Source organism: Ranitomeya imitator, chromosome 1 (assembly GCF_032444005.1).
Source record: "Ranitomeya imitator isolate aRanImi1 chromosome 1, aRanImi1.pri, whole genome shotgun sequence".
NCBI classification, from domain to species: domain Eukaryota; kingdom Metazoa; phylum Chordata; class Amphibia; order Anura; family Dendrobatidae; genus Ranitomeya; species Ranitomeya imitator.
Window position 1 is genome coordinate 419233097 of NC_091282.1, and position 22526 is coordinate 419255622.

Here is a 22526-nt window from a genome sequence, read left to right on the forward strand (position 1 = left end):
GGAGCTAGTGCAGCGCCCCAGGGTCCTGGTCATTGCAGTAATGTCATTCTCCTCTAGGGGGGAGTGATGTTACGTTTGGAGACAATAAAGGAGATCTCACTACCAGGTAACACCAAAACACAACGCACTTCATACTCCAGTCCACCAGGGGGAGCTATGCTCCTATTTATTAGGGCACTCTTCACAATTAGGTAAAACTGGTGGTCTGGATAGAAAGTTAGGAGATGCTGACTGGGCTTTGGCTCAGGCAGACGCTGGCTAAGCTCCGCTCAGTTAGTTGGTCCCTGACAGGGGTGGGATCCTGTCAGAGGCCTTGACAGAAGGCCACGGAGCTGCGCCTGCCCCACGTGCGGCAGCTTCCAGAAAGAGACACGAACAGAGAACTGTATTGTAAAGCATGAGGAGAAGTCATAGCAAAAGGAGAGGAAACCAGGAGGAATTCTGCCCTGTATAGGCTCCCTCCTTCTGAGGCGCAGAAATCCGATAGCCAGAACACCGAGGGAGCAACAGTCATTTATGCCTTGCTCCAGAGACCGGCAGGACAGCTAATTTCAAGTTACTGATCTGCCCTATACCCAGGAGGCACGGTGGCAACTTGCGGGGGCTGGGGCGTGCTAGAGTCCCTTTAAAAAGCCTCAGGCCACCAGTCATATTGGTTTGTCCTATCCATCTGGGGGACAGAGAGAAAGAGACATAACATCTAGAACATCTACAATAGTTGTGAGGACCGTATGAGAGGCTCAGCAGTAAGGTACTACAACACCCAGGCGCTAGAGGAAGGCTACTGATTTCCACCTGGTTAAGGGGACTCTGGATTTGCCTTCCAAACCGGCCGGACTCTGCCTGCCCTGTGATCTGGTGCTCTGGCCTGTGGACTCTGAAGCCTTCAGTAAAAAGGTAAAGAGACTGCACCCTTGAGTCCTCGTTCTTCACTGCGCCTCACACCATCCACCATCTACACACTGGGAAGCCCTGGGGACATACTTCACCTGTGGGAAGGTATACCATCTAGCTGCCATAACATCACCCCAGCGGACCCCTCAAAGCAGCGTTGGTCACTCTGACCGAATACCACAGGTGACGTCACGAACATTTCCCCTTTAAAGACCTTTCCCTTTTATTACAGATGTCCCTAGGGCCACAGACCGGGTCAGCCACCGTGACATCCCCCTTGAGAACCAAGGGGCCCGGTACTGAGTACCTCACGGCCCCATGGGGGCGATCCACTACTGCAGTACCTGAGCATGTGACCCCAAACCTCCACTGATAGGTCTTCCTTTGGGCATGCTCAGAAGGGAAAAGCTGGACTTAGTCCCAGAGACGTCTGCTCGCTGCCGATCAGTACAGGCTACAATGGCAGAGCCTGAAAAGACAGCAGTAACCCTTTGCACAGAATCAGACTGAGTGAGACGCTAGGATCGACGTCTCTGCTGAGCAGGCTCCACTGCGGCTAATGCAGAATGAGAGACCGCAGCAGACATGGTTCGAGATTCCCCCTGTGCAGCGGTGGGACTCGACTCCTAACAGTCATCCATCTAAACCAAAGTTCATATTTTGCATTACAAGATGTGATTCAGCAATAATTTTACGATGTAACAGGCACATGTGGTGTAAAATTACAGAAGTAAAAACACCATGCAAATATATGCAGTGTTAAAAACTCAACAAAAATTTAATTGTAGAAACTTTAAGGGTACATGCCCACGATCAGGAAATAGCAAAACTTCAGATGCAGCATAGGTGAGCTGTGTCCATAGTGTGCCATTCCGGATCGTGGAAACATACCCTAAGGGGTTAGTCAGAGTTAATTTTACTAAATAGATCTTGGAATAAAAATAACTTACACAACTGAATGTGTTCAAAAAAAGGTTCCTATGCTGAGCCATAGATATTAGATGGCGACGAAAGGATACTTTAGTCAACAGCCATCTTTCCCATATACAGGAGCACTCGTTCGGCCAAGGGATACCAAATTCTCTATGAGAAAGCTTCCGGAACATTGGCAACAGGTCTGTGGGAGTACAATGAAGTAAAAAATTAGACTTATACACTGAACATCTCCCCAACCATTGGTTGTCTGGTTCCCTCATATATATTAGACTGTTTGCCGAACTTCTAAACAGTAGTTTAATGTGTATAGGGGCCTTAAGGTACAAATTTTTAAAGGGAACCTGTCAGCAGGATTTTGCTAAGTAATCTACAGGCATTGACAGGTTGCAGCTGTTAAACTGATTAAAATGATACCTGGGGTAAAAAATATCCGTCTTGTGGTTCTTGTGCAAGCAGTGTTAGTTTTCAGCTAGTGATATGCTCGTGCTCCGGAGCGGGACTGTAGGCAGGGTCTTATCTTCCTGCTCTAACCCAGAGAAACCAAGGAAAGACCTGCCCACAGCCCGCCCCAAAGCACAAACAGTCTCTCTCTCTATGATGAGGATCATGCACGAGCGTATCATTAACTGAAAACTTCTAACACTGATTACACAAGACGAATTGTTTTTTCGTGACATATTTGTGGATCGCCCCCAGACACAGGGCCACAGATCACTCAGTACCGGTCCTCTGCTCGCTCAGTTCTGGGAATGTCACGGTGACTGGACCCGGTCCGTGACCCTGCTAAGGGGCGTCCAATAAAGGGTAATAGGAGTCTGACAAGGTTTTCTGATGCCACCTGTGGTGTTCGGTCAGGATGACCGACGCTGCTTGGGGTCCGCTGGGGTGATGGAATGGCAGTTGGATGATATACCTTCCCACAGGTGAAGTATGTCCCCAGGGCTTCCCAGTGATGTAGATGGCAATGGTGTGAGGTGCAGACAATAACGAGGACACCAGGTTGCAGTCTCTTTACCTCTTTACTGAAGACTTCAGGATCCGCAATCCAGAGCACGTTTAACAGGGCTTGTTCCCTTTGCAGATGGAAATCAGTGCCTACCACTAGCGCCTGTGTGTTGTAGAGCTACCCTGCTGAGCATTCGGAATAGTTCTCACAACTTCTGTTCTCGTTCGTTCGTTCTTTCTAATTCTCTCTCTCTTGTTCCAGATGTTACTAGTTTCTCGTCCCCCAGATATGTTATGGCTAGGACGCACCCGTATGACGGGAAGGCTCGGAGCTCTTCAGGGACCCTAGAGACACCCCTCTCCACGCGTTGCCCCCTATGTCTTCGTAGGAAATTTAAGGTAGACAGCCAACCTATAATTAACTGTCCTGCGGAGTTCGAAGTAAGGCCTAGAGTCAGTTACTTCCGCGGTGTTCCGGCCACCGGCTACGTGCCTCAGTAGGATGTTGCCTCGGTCTCACAGCACGACTCCTACTGGCTCTCCTTTGTGCTTGATCTCGTTTCTTACTGTTCCACAATACTTTTCGCTTTGTGTCTCTTTCTTAGGATACCGCCGCAAGGTAGTGCAGGCGCGGTTCCGTAACGTTCTGCTCTGTTCGCTAGGTACCTGCCATATTCCCACGCCCGACAGGGACCCCCCTGTGTCTTCTCCCTGCAACACCCCCTGCCACGGGATGTTGCCTGAATCCAACCCAGTCAGCTTCTGACTAACTTCCTACCCAACCCCTAGTTTTACCAGTGTGAGGAGTGGCCCAATAAATAAAGCCTTCTTCTCCCCCTAGTGGCCGGAGTGTGAAGTGTAATGTGTGCTGGTGATACCTGTTCAGTAGAATTCCTTCAGTGCCATCAGACGTACCATCACTCCCCTTAGCGGCAGAGTGTCATACTGCAACGACCAGATCTCTGGGGCGCTGCACTTGTACTTCATGTTAGCAGTAAAATTTCTTTGATATGACTTGTGTTTATTTATTAAGCAAACGGAAATACGGCGAAAATTTTGAAAATATAGCAATTTTCAAACTTTGAATTTTTATGCCCTTAAATCAGAGAGATATGTCACACAAAAAACTTAATAAATAACATTTTCCACATGTCTACTTTACATCAGCACAATTTTGGAAGCAATTTTTTTTTTAGGAAGTTATTACAGTTAAAAGTTGAACAGTGATTTCTCATTTTTGTGTAAATCAAGTTTCTTGAATTAAATATTAATAGACAATACAGATCAATACTATTGATAAACCGCCATATAACTTGGTCCAAAAATATAAGGATATTAAAGACATTTCTTTTCTAGAAGATTATGCTTAGTATCCATTAACCTTCACCTCCCAGTCATTGAATAACTTGCTTTTGCAATTAATTCAACAAAGGAAGGTCTAAAAATATCAACATCAATTTCACTGTAATTTCTGAACCATTTTCTATTGTTCTACAATCGGAATAAAATAAGAATGAAATTAAAGATTCATGGAACACAGCAAAAGCTTGCAAGTTTTACTAGCATAAACCCATAATAACCCATCTTTCAAAAATGGATTGAAAAATCTTTAATTGATTGTTCTGTCTCCGCCATCCAATTTGTTCATACCTTTATTTGTTTGTAGTGCTTTGGCTCCCTGTAGCGGTCAGAGTCATGTTGACAGTTCTGTTTTTCTGTTTTTGTATTTTCCATGTCTGATTCTCCTCCCCCTTTGCAATGCATTATGGTAGCTCAGCCTCCATTTCCCTCCATTTTCCTTTCACTTCCTCCAGTTTGCTTTCAAGGAAAGATGCTTGCACTTCATTCCCCTTGCGATTGCATTGCCGGTATGTCTTTATGCTTTCTGTAGATATTTCTTCTCTATATTAGCCCAGCTTAACCAGTTGTACTCCTAGTTCAGTAACTAGCTTTCTAAATGTTATGCATAATGTACATCATGTGTAGTATGTATTTGTTCTATACCATGCACTGATTCTATGTATATCATTGTTCACAGTTTCACCGCATCAATATACCACTACGTTTAATAAAGCACAGACTCAACCACAGTCTCCTTATTGGACCCCGGTATAGCGGTTTAGCTGACTCTATAGCTACGTGGGCCTGTCTCATTTAGTGAGGACAGAACAGTGAAACGGCAGCCATCCAACTAGTGGGATTCAAGTCACCGGCTACTCAGAGGCTAAATACAGCTACAGCAATCTCTGCACAGCCAAGCACTTTCCCAAGACACCATGTCTCACAAATCGCATAGGACAAGATCTGTTACTTCCGTCTCCTCAAAGACAACATCCATCAGCAGCGCGGTCACCATTGCCCGCGCAAATGCTGAAGCTGCCAAAATACGAGCGAGCTTTGCTGACCAAGAGATGCAACTTAAATTAGAAAAAATTAGGAGTTATAATATTCCAGTGGCGCTCACAACACCGGCGTTGCTGCAGCAGATAATAACGCAGTACCACTCTACTGCGTGTGGATTTTATTGGAGGACAAAATTATTGGGGATAAGCTATCGAACCGTCCTCTATTCATCTATAGAAAGGCGAACAATTTGGGGTGTAAAATTGCTCCCACAGTCCCAAATCCATATAGTGCCACTCCGCATTCCATACAACAAAAATGCTGCGTTTTTTTCCCATGCCAAAAATGCAAATCATGCAAACTGCTACATGCAGAAAACAGCTTCTAGTATCCAGTGGAACACATAAGTGGGCAAGTAAAGACTTTATCACATGTAAATCAGAGGGGGTTATTTATTCGATTAAATGTGCATGTGATAAATTGTATATAGGTAGAACCAAACGCCCTCTATATGTAAGAATCAATGAACATCTACGAAACATAAATAAAAAGTTCCAGGGCCACCCGTTATCAAAGCATTTTTTGGAGGTCCATGGAGGATCAACAAAGGGGGTCATTATTACAGGCTTAAAACGTGTTCATAGGAGTTGGAGAAAGGGTGACTTTATAAAACAAATGTCAAGGGAGGAAAGTAAAATGATTTTTGAGCTGGACACTATGATCCCAAAGGGGCTCAATAGTGAACTTGAACTGTTTGCATTCAATTCATGAGGAGGGCATGTGACTGCCGTTGCGCATAAAAGACATAAACTTCTTCTATACAGACCATCCCTGAGGAAGGAACACGGTTGTTCTGAAATGCGTAGGAATAGAATTGGTCTGCCTCGCTTCTCTTAGCCAGTCACGTGATCAATCACGTGACCGTGACGTCACGTAAGGTCCTGTATGCACAGTGTACCGAGCGGCTACAGAGCGCAACGTGCATCCCTTACATGCGGACATAGCTTTAGCGGCACTCTGCCACCGGCCAGGGCAGTGATCTAGTGCCATTTTCTGAAGGATCGACACTGGACCTCTTCAAATACAGGATAATCTTCACGGACAAACAGCTTTCAACAGCATCCTACCATGCGATATGAATGAGCACATCAGGTAAACTCTACCTATTTATCTGCACCTTTAGCTGTTGTCCTATGACGCATACCTGTCAACTTTAAGGTTTTTACCTATAGCATATAACACACCAAGGGGCATCGCTTGTGCATTTCCCACTGCGGAAGCATTCCCCCCTCTCTTCACCCTTTTTTCTTAGTTTTTTTCTTGGCCCATACAACAAAGCAAAGGAGTGTTTTACAGCGCAGATATAATTTGTTTTAAATTAGAAAAAGCACGCCTAGATGACGAAGAGAGAAGGTGGCGCTTAGAGAGAGCCAATCAAGAGAGAAGGTTGCAGTTAGAAAAAGCACGCATAGATGATGAGAGAGCCGATCAAGAGAGAAGGTCGCAGTTAGAGAAGGCACACGTGGATGCTGCCTTAGAAAGTCTAGCGGTCAAAAGGGAAGCTACCGCAGCCCTCGCCGAAGCAGAGTCACTAGAAGCCGGACAAAACCCCAAGCTGCATAGCCAAAGCAGTATGTCGAGTCTGGAGTTTCCACTACAAGACTCACCACAACGCACATCTCAGTATGTTAATGAACTTCCCGATCCAAACTATAACCCTGAACCAGTACCAAAACAAGAATACGATGTCTCCAGCGAAGCGAGCGAGGGTCATCATGATACTCAGCTCCAGGACAGAAACAAACTCGAAAACGTGAGGCAAAACAACTCTGCTAATGACTACCTTGGCCCTCACCAGGTAACCAACGTGAATCACTCTGCTGACACACCGTACGTCAGACCGAAGCAATACGACACCGGCTGGCGCCACCCTGAGGACACTGACAGGTACGAACGCACCTCACATCACTATCAGGGCAACCCATCACCAGGATACTCTGCTGACAACCGGTTCACGACAGAATTTGCCAAGTTCTTCACGTGACATGAACTGGTTGTCAAGGGACTCATTAAATTCACTGACCGAGCTGAAGGTTATAGAGCTTGGAAAGCTTCCTTTCAAAATGTCACTAGAGACTTGGGGCTACAACACAGGGAAGAGATAGACCTGTTAGTAAAATACCTGGGAGAAGAGTCAGTCAAACACGCAGTAAGGATCAGAGACATTAATATAAACCGCCCTGAGACTGGCCTCAAAAAGATCTGGAAGAGGCTGGATGAGTGTTATGGCTCAGCAGAGGTAATAGAAAGAGCCTTGTTCAAAAGAATCGATGACTTCCTTAAAATTTCTAACAAAGGTCTCCAGAAACTTAGAGAACTAAGCGACCTACTAAAGGAAGTCCAAGTTGCCAAATATGAAGACGACCTACAGGGACTTGCATTCCTCGACACAGCCAGAGGTGTTAACCCTATAGTCCAGAAGTTGCCCTACAATCTACAGGAGAGGTGGCTCACACATGGTTCCACGTACAAATACAAACACAGTGTTCCATTCCCTCCCTTCTCCGTTTTTGTAGACTTTATACACCAACAAGCGAGAATTAGATCCCAGCTTTGACTTTGCAATACCATATGCCACACCATCACCAGCTGCAAATCCACGCAAAACATCTGTAGCAGTACACAAGACTTATGTTTCTTCTCCAGGTTCTAATTACAGGTCTGCTGGCTGCTCCCAATCAGAGACAAATGTGCAGGACCCTGACAAGCAGTGCCCACTTCATCAGAAGCCTCATCCTCTCCTGAAATGTAGAGCCTTCAGAGGAAAATCTATGCCAGATCGCAAAAGCTTCCTTAAAGAAAACGGTATCTGCTACAAGTGTTGCTCGTCCACAACTCATCTCGCCAAGGATTGCAAGGTCAGTGTAAAATGCACAGAATGTGGCACCACAGATCATAACACCGCTCTACACCCTGGCCCAGCTGCATGGAGTACACAAAACACGCCAGCTGACAGTGAGCATGGCGGGGAGGAAAGGAACACTGATACAGCTACGCCAGAGATCACTTCACAATGTACAGAAGGCTGCTAAGGGACAATAGACAGTAGGTCCTGTTCAAAAATATGCCTCCTCAGAGTATACCCAAAGGGCCATAGAGACCAAGCTGTATGCTATCTTGGATGATCAAAGTAATCGATCCTTGGCTAGATCAACATTCTTTGACCTATTCAACATCAAAGGGCCAAGCACTCCCTACTCCTTAAAGACGCGTGCAGGTACTGTGACCAGATCCCAGACAACAGATCTGAAATCCCTACGCCAGATGTAGCAATCCATCACGCTCACTTAAAACGAATAGCACACCTTATACCGGAACTCGACCATCAGAGCAAGATAATTCTGCTCTTGGGGAGAGATATCCTGCAGGTTCATAAAGTGAGGCGTCATATCAATGGACTCCACAATGCTCCTTATGCCCAAAGGCTAGACCTAGGATGGGTCATAATTGTCAACGTATGCTTGGGACGCATGCACGCCCCATCTTCTGTGACAAGCATGCTGACAAATACATTGGAGAAAGGACGACCATCTCTGTTTCAACCTTGTAACAATGAGTTCCATGTCAGGGAACTACCACACAGCATCCAACTGCCCAACCATTTAATAGACTTTACTCACGACAGCAGTATAGTGTCAGGAAGCTATGAGGATCAGTTAGGGTGCACAGTCTTCCAGAGAACTAAGCAGGACAACCAAGTGGCAATGTCGGTAGAGGACAAGTTGTTCTTAGAGGTAATGGACAAGGGATTCGTTAAAGATGAGACCAGCAGCTAGGTCGCACCTCTTCCCTTCAAAACCCACAGACCACGTCTACCAAACAACAGAAATCAGGCATTACAACGTTTCTCCTCTCTCAAACGTAATCTGCAAAAGAAACCAGAGATGAAAGATCACTTTTTCTCCTGCATGTCAAAGATTTTTGAAAACTGTCACGCAGAACTAGCTCCCACTCTCAAAGACTCTGAAGAATGCTGGTTCCTACCCTTGTTCGGAGTATACCACCCTAAGAAACCAGGCCAGATCAGAGTTGTGTTTGATTCCAGTGCTAAATTTAATGATGTCTCCCTGAATGACCTTCTACTGACAGGACCAGACCTCAATAACAAACTACTGGGTGTACTTATGCGCTTCCGTAAGGATTCCATTGCCTTCATCGCTGACATCCAGCAAATGTTCCATTGTTTCCTTGTGAGAGAGAGAGATAGGAACTTCCTAAGATTCTTCTGGTACAGAGACAATGATCCTACTAAAGAAGTCACAGAGTATCGCATGAGAGTGCACATCTTTGGCAACAGTCCTCCCCCTGCAGTCGCCATTTACGGACTCAAAAGGACGGCTCAGGAAGGGGAAGCAGAATACGGAGCAGATGTCAGACGATTCATAGAAAAGGACTTTTATGTCGACGACTGTCTGAAAGCCATGCCTTCAAATGAGACTGCCATCAGTCTTCTCAAGAGAGCCCAGGACATGCTTGCCTGCTCGAACCTTAGGCTTCATAAAATAGCCTCAAAAAGCCAAGAACTCATGGAAGCATTCCCTTCTCAGGACTTATGTAATGGTCTCAGAGACCTGGACCTGGGTTCAGACCCCGCACCAATGCAACGCAGCCTCGGGCTTCTCTGGAATCTACAGTCAGACACTTTCACCTTTCAGGTCAGCCAGGAAGAAAGGCCTTTCACACGTAGAGGCGTCCTGTCTAGCATTAACAGTCTGTACTATCCCTTGGGTTTCACAGCTCCTGTTACTATACAAGGCAAGGCCCTGCTAAGAGACTTAACTAGGGAAACATCTGACTGGATGCACCTCTGCCACCTGATAAGAGGATCCAGTGGGAAGGGTGGAAAAACTCATTAGCGGCACTCTCCAACCTGAATGTGCCAAGACCATACGCCCCTGTGCCATCTACTGAAATACAAAGCCAAAGACTGTACGTATTTGCAGATGCTTCCGTCAAAGCAATTGCCGCTGTTGCCTACCTCAAAACTGTAGACTCCAAATGTCAGTGCCACATTGGTTTCATTATGGGAAAGGCCAAACTCGCACCACAACCAGAGCACTCTAAACCCAGGTTAGAGCTTTGTGCCGCAGTCTTAGCCGTTGAGTTAGCGGAGTTCATCGCATCCGAAATGGATATCGACCTGACACAGGCCAAGCTCTACTCAGACAGCAAAATAGTCCTGAGATATATCCACAACGAAACCAGGCGATTCTACATTTATGTCAATAACAGAGTGCTACGAATCAGGAGATCAGTTCATCCAAAGCAGTGGCATTACAAAGATCACACCTCACCACCTGCACGCTTGACCCGCTCCCATCCCACCTCATCCCTAACCTTTCCACGGTCTTCATCCCAACCCTAACGCACCTCTTCAACCTCTCACTCACAACAGGTGTCTTTCCCTCATCCTTCAAGCATGCCAAGATCACACCCATCCTCAAAAAGCCCTCCCTCGACCCATCTTCTGTGTCTAGCTATCGCCCAATATCTCTTCTCCCTTATGCCTCCAAATTGCTGGAGCAACACGTCCATCTTCAACTGTCCTCCCACTTCTCCTCCTGCTCCCTCTTTGATCGGTTACAATCAGGCTTCCGTTCCCATCACTCAGCTGAAACTGCCCTAACTAAAGTCACCAATGACCTACTAACTGCCAGGAGCAAGCGACACTACTCTGTCCTCCTTCTCCTGGACTTGTCTTCTGCCTTTGACACTGTAGACCACTCCCTTTTACTACAAATCCTCTCATCTCTTGGCATCACAGACTTGGCCCTTTCCTGGATCTCGTCATATCTGACAGACCGAACATTCAATGTCTCCCTCCCCCACACCACCTCCTCACTTCGCCCCTTGTCAGTCGGTGTTCCTCAAGGCTCTGTTCTAGGACCCCAACTCTTCTCCATCTACACTTTCGGCCTGGGACAGCTCATAGAATCCCACGGTATGCAGTACCATCTCTACGCTGACGACACGCAGATCTACCTCTCCGGACCTGACCTCTCCTCCTTGCTTACCAAAATCCCGCACTGTCTGCCATTTCAGCCTTCTTTTCTGCTCGCTTTCTACAACTGAACATGGACAAAACAGAATTCATCATCTTTCCCCCACCTCACTCTACCCCTCCACCAGACCTATCCATCAATGTCAATGGCTGCTCACTATCCCCAGTCCCACACGCCCGGTGCCTCGGGGTGATCCTCGACTCTGCCCTCTCTTTCAAGCCACATATCCAAGCCCTTGCCTCCTCCTGTCGTCTCAAACTCAAAAATATTTCCCGGATCCGTGCTTTCCTTGACCGCAACACTGCAAAAACGCTAGTGCATGCCCTTATCATCTCCCGCCTCGACTACTGCAACCTCCTACTCTCTGGACTCCCCTCTAGCACTCTGGCACCACTCCAATCCATCCTACACTCTGCTGCCCGACTAATCCACCTGTCCCCCCGCTATTCCCCAGCCTCTCCCCTGTGTCAAGCCCTTCACTGGCTTCCTATCGCCCAGAGACTCCAGTTCAAAACCCTCACACTGACATACAAAGCCATCCACAACCTGTCTCCTCCATACATCTGTGACATGGTCTCCCGGTACCTACCTACACGCGACCTCCGATCCTCCCAAGACCTCCTTCTCTACTCCCCTCTCATCTCTTCTTCCCATAACCGCATCCAAGACTTCTCCCGTGCTTCCCCCATACTCTGGAACTCTCTACCCCAACACATCAGACTTGCGCCTACCATAGAAACCTTCAAAAAGAACCTGAAGACTCATCTCTTCCGACAAGCCTACAGCCTGCAGTGATCCTCAACCTACTGAACAGCCGTACAGCCAGCTCTTCCCTCTCCTAGTGTATCCTCACCCACCCCCTGCAGACTGTGAGCCCTCGCGGGCAGGGTCCTCCCTCCTTATGTACTCGTGTGCCTTGTTATCTGCTCATGTTTAATGTATTTGTCTATATTTGCCCCGTATTCACATGTAAAGCGCCATGGAATAAATGGCGCTATAAAAATGTATAATAATAATAATAAATAATAATAATTACATACCCACAGACCAGAATCCCGCAGATTATACAACTAGAGCAGTTGACGCAAGTCGACTAGGAAGCACAACGTGGCTCTCAGGACCAAAACTATTGTACATTGAGGAATATTTTCCAGACACCTTTGAACTAGTAGGAGAGGACTCAGATGCTGAAATCCGCCCTCAGGTGTCTACACTTCATACATTGACCTCTGTTATCCAGCTTGGATCTTGCAGGTTCGACAGATTCTCAAGTTGGAAGTCACTTACTCGAGCCATTACATTTAGTGAGGACAGAACAGTGATAATTAAATGTGAGTTTAGGAAAAGGAAAACCCAAACTATCTATATTGTCTAAAGAACAGTTAAATAATCTAAAAATGGTTTGTTACAGAGCAGAATAGAGAGAGAGAATGAGAGAAAGATATAGAGTAGATAACGGGCTAAAGGTCGTTGGGAAGGGCATAAGAGAAATTAGGCGATAGCAGTAAGGTTTAGGGGGGAGGGTAGGGGGAGGGAAAGATCCGGTTTCTCGTCCAATCCATCTTATGTCTGCAATTATTATTATAAGTCATGATCAAATTGTTTCACGTCAGAAAGTAATGGAAGGCATGGGTTAGATTATGTCTATTAGGGCATTTTATTTAACTAAATGTTCAGCTCGGTCTCTTTGAATATGATCCAAGGTGTCCAGACATTAAATACCTTATCTGAAGTTCTAGTACTTTGACCTATCAATTGCTCCATTCTGAAGATATGATTAAGTTCTGAAATAAAATCAGAGTGTGAAGGGAACTTTGTTTGTTTACAACAACGAGGAATCAGATTACGTGCAGCTGTTAAGAAATGTTTAAGTAATCCTTTCTTAAAGGGAGTCTGTCACCCCCATTATCGTATATGAGCTGCGACCACCGGCATCAGGGGCTTATCTACAGCGTTCTGTAATGCTGTAGATAAGCCCCTGATGTAACTTGAAAGATGATAAATAAAGGTTATATTATACTCACCCAGTGGCGGTGCCGCTGCGGTCCGGGTCCGATGGGTGTCGCAGTCCGGTCCAGCGCCTCCTATCTTCATCAGATGACGTCCTCTTCTTGTCTTCTTGCCGTGGCTCAGGCGCAGGCATACTTTGTCTGCCCTGTTGAGGGCAGAGCAAAGTACTGCAGTGCGCAGGCGCCAGGAAAGGTCAGAGAAACTCGAGAGTATGTCTTTGGTGCTATGAACCTTCTTTCCTTGGGTATTTTTTATGTATGAAATAAATGTCTGTGGACCTCGGGGATGTAAGGCTGGCTCTTGCTTGAAATTTGCCATTTTTATTACCTAAATGATAGAAATGACTTCTAACTCTTTCTCTTAAACAACGTGTTTTCTGATCCAAGATCGTGAGAAATTTTTGCCTAGCTGTAGATAGCTTTGATAGTTTGAATGGAGATAGGTCCTGTTTATGCTGTAGCTCATGTTTATGGATCTGGGAAGAGATGTCTACAATTTCAGCTGAACGCTCTTTCTTAAGATAAGCACCCTGTGATATAAATGCACCTCGTAAAACACTTTTCAGGGCCTCCCACTTCATTGAGGGAGACGTGGGATCCGCAGCATTGTCCTCAATGAAGCCCTCAATAGAACGCTTCACCTCTGAAACGCACACTGGGTCTTGTAATAAATTTTCATTTAGGAGCCATGAAAAACTAGGTCTCAGGAAAGGATCTAATAGTATCAAAAAATAGATGGGTGCATGGTCGGACCACAACACGGACTCCACATCCACCCCCACTCCCAAATCCAGCAGGCAATGTGAGATAAAAAAGTAATCAATTCTGCTGTATGTAGAAAGTACTTGTGAGTAGAAGCTGTAGTCTTTTGTGCCTGGGTGAAGAGCCCTCCACACATCTACCAATCGCAAGTCATACATCTATGTCTTCACTTTCTGAATAGAAGACAAAGCGTAGGAGGGGAGGACTTACCAGAAGAGACATGAATTGAGGCATTCATTGAGAGATTGAAATCACCCCCAAGTATCGGTGAAGCGCCCGTGAACTCCTCCAAGAGTCTCCTACATGTAGATCCGAACTTCTGCTGACCTTGAGGAGTCTCCTACATATAGATCCAAACTTCTGCTGACCTTGATTAGGGAAGTAAACATTGGCTATAATAAGTTCACGTGACATCCAGGCCACTCATAGGAAAATATATCTCCCTTCCGTATCAATTACAGAGTCGAGGACCTCAGGTAAAATGGATTTATGAAAGGCTATTGACACTCTTTTAGATTTAGAATGAGGGTTCGAACTGTAAAACCATTTCAGGTAATAGTATGATGTACAATTGGGAACTACCCCAGTCTTAAAGTATGTCTCCTGAAGCATTAATATTGAAACATGTTGTTTATGATTCGAGTATAAGACCTATTTCCTTTTTTCTGGAATATTTAATCCTTTAACATTAAAGAAACAAAATTTTACTTTAACCATGACTATTATGTTGTTCTATGAGTTGATTATAAGAACATTGAAACCAGATCCAGGGAAGTATCAAAGATGATATTTGGATAGGGGATAGAGCGAGAGGATGGGATAGAAGGAAGGATGGGAGAAGAAAAAGTTGAGAATAAGGGAAAATCACTGAGTGTATGGTGAATGAACACCAAGTGTGAGAAATCATGATGCGGTATTTTGGCGACAGAGCCACCAAGCGCATCGGTGAGAGTGAGAGAAAGCCGAGGATGAGTCCTCACTAGAGTTGAGCGACCTTGACCTTTTTAGAGTCGAGCCGGGTTTCGTGAAACCCGACTATCTCAAAAGTCGGGTCGAGTGAAATCGGCCGATTATGACGTAAAGTCGGGATCGACCGAAACACGAAACCCAATGCAAGTCAATGGGGCAGCATAGTCGGCAGTGAGTGGGGGCCAGGAAAACACCTAGAGTGCCCATTTTAATGTCAAAACCATCCATTCTTCTTAATGAAGCTTGTCAAGCGTAATTTACCTTATAATAATTGGAAGGCATTTGAAATTGGGGGTCATTTGGCTAAAGTTGTGGTGGGTAGGGCTGGTTCAAGTAATTAGTGGGCCCAGGAAATCTGGACCACGTCACGGCAGTGGAGCAGGGAGAGGTAAGTATTTCAACTTTGCAAGTGCTGTGAACCTGAGCAAGCAGGGGGGGCCCACTCGTTGACATTGGCACTGGCACAGGGCCCCTCAAAGTACAGCGGTGTGTTTGCACGGCGGGGCGCCTCCCACCGGCAGCAACACTTTTGCGTACTATGAGAGGCCCTGTGCCAGTGACGTCGCCAACTAGTATTCCTCCCCCCACCTGATGAAGGAACCTGCACTTTCATCTGCACCTTCCTCTTTGTCCCCGTGTAAGGTGGTATGGTATGCGGGAAGAGCAACCTGACTTTCAGCAGGGTCACAATGTTGTTGTGTAGCGTGCACGGGGAATGTTGCGTTATGGGTCAATGTACCAGCAGACTCATCTATCACTGGCTGGGCAATGGGCAGGATGAGGAGGAAACACAGATATAGGCCCAAAGAATAAAGTTGGCTAAATGCAGTTCAAAATTGGTAACACAGGAATAACCAGGGGGCATTGCAGTGGAGGACAACTGGAATGAGAGGCTGACACAGAGAGTAGGCCCAAATCAGTAAGTAGTCGAAATGCAGTTCAAAATTGGCAACCGTAGTAAACAGGCGGCACAGCTTTGTTCAGTGGAGGAGAACAGCAAGGAGTGGCAGACACCGATAGTAGGCCCCAACCCAACTAGTAGGCCAAATGCAGTCTAACATTAACAACTACTTAACGAGCGCCTGAAAACGGAATTTCAGGACAGGAAATCAGGAGAACAGCAAGGAGCGGCAGACACTGTTAGTAGGCCCCAAACCAACTAGTACGCCAAATGCAGTTGTTCCATTGAACCACAATTTAATGAGAGCCTGAAGATAGAAGCTCAGGAAAGGCAACCTGGAGAACACCTTGGAGTGGAACACACCATCTCTCTCCACCCCATACCCATTTTGTAGGCCTAATGCAGTGTAGTTTTCTACAACTACTAAACGAGAGTCGGAAGACCGAAGCAATGGCAAGGAAACCTGGGGAACACCTTGGAGTGTAACACACCATCTCTCTCCACCCGATACCCATTTTGTAGGCCTAATGCAGTGTAGTTTTCTACAACTACTAAACGAGAGTCTGAAGATCGAAGCAATGGCGAGGAAACCTGGAGAACACCTTGGAGTGTAACACACCATCTCTCTCCACCCCATAGCCAATTTGGAAGCCTAATGCAGTGTAGTTTCCAACAACTACTAAACGAGAGCATTAAGATCGAAGCTCTGGAAAGGCAACCTGGAGAACACCTTGGAGTGGAACACACCATCTCTCTCCACCCTATACCCATGTTGTAGGCCTAATGCAGTGTAGTTTTCTACAACTACTAAACGAGAGTCGGAAGACCGAAGCAATGGCAAGGAAACCTGGGGAACACCTTGGAGTGTAACACACCATCTCTCTCCACCCGATACCCATTTTGTAGGCCTAATGCAGTGTAGTTTTCTACAACTACTAAATGAGAGTCTGAAGATCGAAGCAATGGCGAGGAAACCTGGAGAACACCTTGGAGTGTAACACACCATCTCTCTCCACCCCATAGCCAATTTGGAGGCCTAATGCAGTGTAGTTTCCAACAACTACTAAACGAGAGCATTAAGATCGAAGCTCTGGAAAGGCAACCTGGAGAACACCTTGGAGTGGAACACACCATCTCTCTCCACCCTATACCCATGTTGTAGGCCTAATGCAGTGTAGTTTTCTACAACTACTAAACGAGAGTCGGAAGACCGAAGCAATGGCAAGGAAACCTGGGGAACACCTTGGAGTGTAACACACCATCTCTCTCCACCCCATACCCAATTTGGAGGCCTAATGCAGCCTACTTTCCGACAACTACTAAACGAGAGCATGAAGATCGAAGCTCAGGAAAGGCAACCTGGGGAACACCTTGGAGTGTAACACACCCTCTCTCTACACCACGGAAGGGCTGATTCTTAGGAAGGAAGGCTGTCGGAAAGAAGCAGGGCGCGTCCGAGGGTGATTATATTCTTATTAGGTATATACTCACCCTCGGACGCGCCCTGCTTCTTTATTTGTAATGAATGTTTATTTGCAATGTGGTTTTGACTTACTCTATTTTTTTGGTAAATAATGATTTTATTATTTTCATTGTTTTGCATCTTCTTGGCAATTATATAAAGAAGACGCGACAGGACAACACTCGGTGGATGCCATATCTGTGTTTTAAATTGAAAAAAACTTTCAGTTAACTGCTTGCAGGAGAAAGTTATTGTAGCTGGTGGCCATTTTTAGTACTGTACCAGACTTTTGTTGTATGTGTTTGTTTTTAATGTTAAAATGTCTGCATTTGATATCTCTCCAGTATTTTCTTTTTTATAAGCAAAATACTTATTTTTATATTTTCTGATGTTGGTTCCAGGGGAACACGGGCAGCAGTAGACAGGTCAGTGGAGGCCTAGTGGAAGGAGGGACCGCAGACAGGCTTCGAAGCCCTAACATAATAAATTGGGCTGGCTGTAGGCAATTTAAAATTGGTTCCAGGGGAACACGGGCAGCAGTAGACAGGTCAGTGGAGGCCTAGTGGAAGGAGGGACCGCAGACAGGCTTCGAAGCCCTAACATAATAAATTGGGCTGGCTGTAGGCAATTTAAAATTGGTTCCAGGGGAACACGGGCAGCAGTAGACAGGTCAGTGGAGGCCTAGTGGAAGGAGGGACCGCAGACAGGCTTCGAAGCCCTAACATAATAAATTGGGCTGGCTGTAGGCAATTTAAAATTGGTTCCAGGGGAACACGGGCGGCAGTAGACAGGTCAGTGGAGGCCTAGTGGAAGGAGGGACCGCAGACAGGCTTCGAAGCCCTAACATAATAAATTGGGCTGGCTGTAGGCAATTTAAAATTGGTTCCAGGGGAACACGGGCAGCAGTAGACAGGTCAGTGGAGGCCTAGTGGAAGGAGGGACCGCAGACAGGCTTCGAAGCCCTAACATAATAAATTGGGCTGGCTGTAGGCAATTTAAAATTGGTTCCAGGGGAACACGGGCGGCAGTAGACAGGTCAGTGGAGGCCTAGTGGAAGGAGGGACCGCAGACAGGCTTCGAAGCCCTAACATAATAAATTGGGCTGGCTGTAGGCAATTTAAAATTGGTTCCAGGGGAACACGGGCAGCAGTAGACAGGTCAGTGGAGGCCTAGTGGAAGGAGGGACCGCAGACAGGCTTCGAAGCCCTAACATAATAAATTGGGCTGGCTGTAGGCAATTTAAAATTGGTTCCAGGGGAACACGGGCGGCAGTAGCCAGGTCAGTGTAGTAGTAGTGGAAAGAACGGGCCGCAGACAGGCTTCGAAGGCCTAACATAACAAAAATTGGGCTGTAGGCAATTTAAAATTGGTTCCAGGGGAACACGGGCGGCAGTAGACAGGTCAGTGGAGGCCTAGTGGAAGGAGGGACCGCAGACAGGCTTCGAAGCCCTAACATAATAAATTGGGCTGGCTGTAGGCAATTTAAAATTGGTTCCAGGGGAACACGGGCAGCAGTAGACAGGTCAGTGGAGGCCTAGTGGAAGGAGTGACCGCAGACAGGCTTCGAAGGCCTAACATAAGAAAAATGTCAATACAATGGTATTGACAGTGCCAGGCATTGAAGGATGTCAGCGCATAGACTAAACATTGGTGGAGCTGTGAGAGAAAATTTTGCAAGTGGTAGAGCACTGTTTGACCTGGGGGGGGGACTCTCTTGTGGCCGGCGGTACAGGCCCAGGGCCCCTCATATTACAACGGTGTGTCTGACGTTGGGTGCGCACCACCACCGCCAGACACTTTATTGTACTATGAGGGACCTAGTGGCTGTGCCGTCGACCAAAAGCGGGCACACCCACCTCTTCAGACAAACAGTACTCTCACGGGTGCTGGCGCCAATTGGCGATACCACGGCCCCGTGTGGGGACTTTGGCCATTTAGGGAGGTGTTAACATGTCGGATGCTGGACAATCAGGTGCTGCAAATTACGAGATTGGAAAAGTCGTTCAGAATAGTCCACAGGCAAGACCTTTACATAGGAAAGCTAGGTGTCAGCCGGGCAAGGTGGGGCAAAATATTTCGAAATCCAGTTGTGGTTCATTTTAATGAAGGTTAGATCACCTACATTTTGGGTAGCCAGACGAGTCCTTTTTTCTGTTAGTATTGAACCTGCAGCACTGAATACTCTTTCTGATAGGACACTAGCTGCCGGGCAAGCAAGCTCCTGCAATGCATATTCTGCCAATTCTGGCCAGGTGTCTAATTTTGATGCCCAGTAATCAAATGGGAATGACGGTTGAGGGAGAACGTCGATGAGGGATGAAAAATAGTTAGTAACCATACTGGACAAATGTTGTCTCCTGTCACTTTGAATTGATGCTGCAGTACCTGTCCTGTCTGCGGTCATAGCAAAATCACTCCACAACCTGGTCAGAAAACCCCTCTGGCCAACGCCACTTCTGATTTCTGCCCCTCTAACACCTCTGGTCTGCTGGCCCCTGCAGCTCGTGTTAGAACGATCACGGGCGCTGTGTGCAGGGAATGCCAGAAGCAAACGGTCAATAAGAGTTGATTGTTTGGTTGCTAATATTAGTTCCAAGTTCTCATGTGGCATTATATTTTGCAATTTTCCTTTATAGCGAGGATCAAGGAGGCAGGCCAACCAGTAATCGTCATCGTTCATCATTTTTGTTATGCGTGTGTCCCTTTTGAGGATACGTAAGGCATAATCCGCCATGTGGCCCAAAGTTCCAGTTCTCAAATCTGTGGTTGTGCTTGGTTGAGGGGCAGTTTCAGGCAAATCCACGTCACTTGTGTCCCTCCAAAAACCAGAACCCGGCCTTGCCGCGCCAACAATTTCCACTGGCCCCGGAAAAGCTTCCTCATTAAAAATATAATCATCCCCATCATCCTCCTCGTCCTCCTCCTCCTCTTCGCCCGCTACCTCGTCCTGTACACTGCCCTGGCCAGACAATGGCTGACTGTCATCAAGGCTTTCCTCTTCCTCAGCTGCAGACGCCTGATCCTTTATGTGCGTCAAACTTTGCATCAGCAGATGCATTCGGGGGATGCTCATGCTTATTATGGCGTTGTCTGCACTAACCAGACGTGTGCATTCCTCAAAACACTGAAGGACTTGACACATGTCTTGAATCTTCGACCACTGCACACCTGACAACTCCATGTCTGCCATCCTACTGCCTGCCCGTGTATGTGTATCCTCCCACAAAAACATAACAGCCCGCCTCTGTTCACACAGTCTCTGAAGCATGTGCAGTGTTGAGTTCCACCTTGTTGCAACGTCTATGATTAGGCGATGCTGGGGAAGGTTCAAAGAACGCTGATAGGTCTGCATACGGCTGGAGTGTATGGGCGAACGGCGGATATGTGAGCAAAGTCCACGCACTTTGAGGAGCAGGTCGGATAACCCCGGATAACTTTTCAGGAAGCACTGCACCACCAGGTTTAAGGTGTGAGCCAGGCAAGGAATGTGTTTCAGTTGGGAAAGGGAGATGGCAGCCATGAAATTCCTTCCGTTATCACTCACTACCTTGCTTGCCTCAAGATCTACAGTGCCCAGCCACGACTGCGTTTCTTTCTGCAAGAACTCGGACAGAACTTCAGCGGTGTGTCTGTTGTCGCCCAAACACTTCATAGCCAATACAGCCTGCTGACGTTTGCCAGTAGCTGCCCCATAATGGGAGACCTGGTGTGCAACAGTGGCAGCTGCGGATGGAGTGGTTGTGCGACTGCGGTCTGTGGACGAGGTCTCGCTTCTGCAGGAGGACGAGGAGGAGGAGGAGGGGGTGCGAACGGCTACAGCCAACTGTTTCCTAGACCGTGGGCTAGGCAGAACTGTCCCAAACTTGCTGTCCCCTGTGGACCCTGCATCCACCACATTTACCCAGTGTGCCGTGATGGACACGTAACGTCCCTGGCCATGCCTACTGGTCCATGCATCTGTTGTCAGGTGCACCTTTGTGCTCACAGATTGCCTGAGTGCATGGACGATGCGCTCTTTAACATGCTGGTGGAGGGCTGGGATGGCTTTTCTGGAAAAAAAGTGTCGACTGGGTAGCTCGTAGCGTGGTACAGCGTAGTCCATCAGGGCTTTAATAGCTTCGCTTTCAACTAACCTGTAGGGCATCATCTCTAACGAGATTAGTCTAGCTATGTGGGCGTTCAAACCCTGTGTACGCGGATGCGAGGCTAAGTACTTCCTTTTTCTAACCATAGTCTCATGTAGGGTGAGCTGGACTGGAGAGCTGGAGATCGTGGAACTAGCGGGGGTGCCGGTGGACATGGCAGACTGAGAGACGGTGGGAGATGGTATTGTTGCCGCCGGTGCCCTAGATGCAGTGTTTCCTACTACGAAACTGGTGATTCCCTGACCCTGACTGCTTTGGCCTGGCAAAGAAACCTGCACAGATACTGCAGGTGGTGCAGAAAATGGTGGCCCTACACTGCCGGAAGGGATGTTGCGTTGATGACTAGCTTCATTGGCCGAGGGTGCTACAACCTTAAGGGACGTTTGGTAGTTAGTCCAAGCTTGCAAATGCATGGTGGTTAAATGTCTATGCATGCAACTTGTATTGAGACTTTTCAGATTCTGCCCTCTGCTTAAGGTAGTTGAACATTTTTGACAGATGACTTTGCGCTGATCAATTGGATGTTGTTTAAAAAAATGCCAGACTGCACTCTTTCTAGCATCGGATACCTTTTCAGGCATTGCAGACTGAGCTTTAAGCGGATGGCCACGCTGTCCTCCAACAGGTTTTGACTTTGCCACGCGTTTTGGGCAAGATACGGGCCCGGCAGATGGAACCTGTTTCGATGTTGATGCCTGCTGCGGCCCCTCCTCCTCCGCTTCAGAACTGCTGCCGCCTGCACCCTGTTCCCCCAATGGCTGCCAATCGGGGTCAAGCACTGGGTCATCTATTACCTCTTCTTGTAGCTCGTGTGCAACTTCGTCTGTGTCACCGTGTCGGTCGGTGGTATAGCGTTCGTGATGGGGCAACATAGTCTCATCAGGGTCTGATTCTTGATCAGCACCCTGCGAGGGCAATGTTGTGGTCTGAGTCAAAGGACCAGCATAGTAGTCTGGCTGTGGCTGTGCATCAGTGCACTCCATGTCAGATTCAACTTGTAATGGGCATGGACTGTTAACTGCTTCACTTTCTAAGCCAGGGACGGTATGTGTAAAGAGCTCCATGGAGTAACCCGTTGTGTCACCTGCTGCATTCTTC

The 22526-nt window shown here is 47.1% G+C and overlaps 1 protein-coding gene across 1 annotated transcript in view; it reads right to left on the reverse strand.

Moving 5' to 3' along the window:
• The window catches only part of GCNT1 (glucosaminyl (N-acetyl) transferase 1), a 126458-nt gene extending 114131 nt beyond the window's left edge, over positions 1-12327 (reverse strand). Inside the window, exon 1 of the mRNA XM_069763131.1 lies at positions 12221-12327. The gene's annotated coding sequence lies outside the window, so the exon portion shown is untranslated. The remainder of the gene's footprint in view (positions 1-12220) is intronic.
• Positions 12328-22526: the final 10199 nt, after the last annotated feature.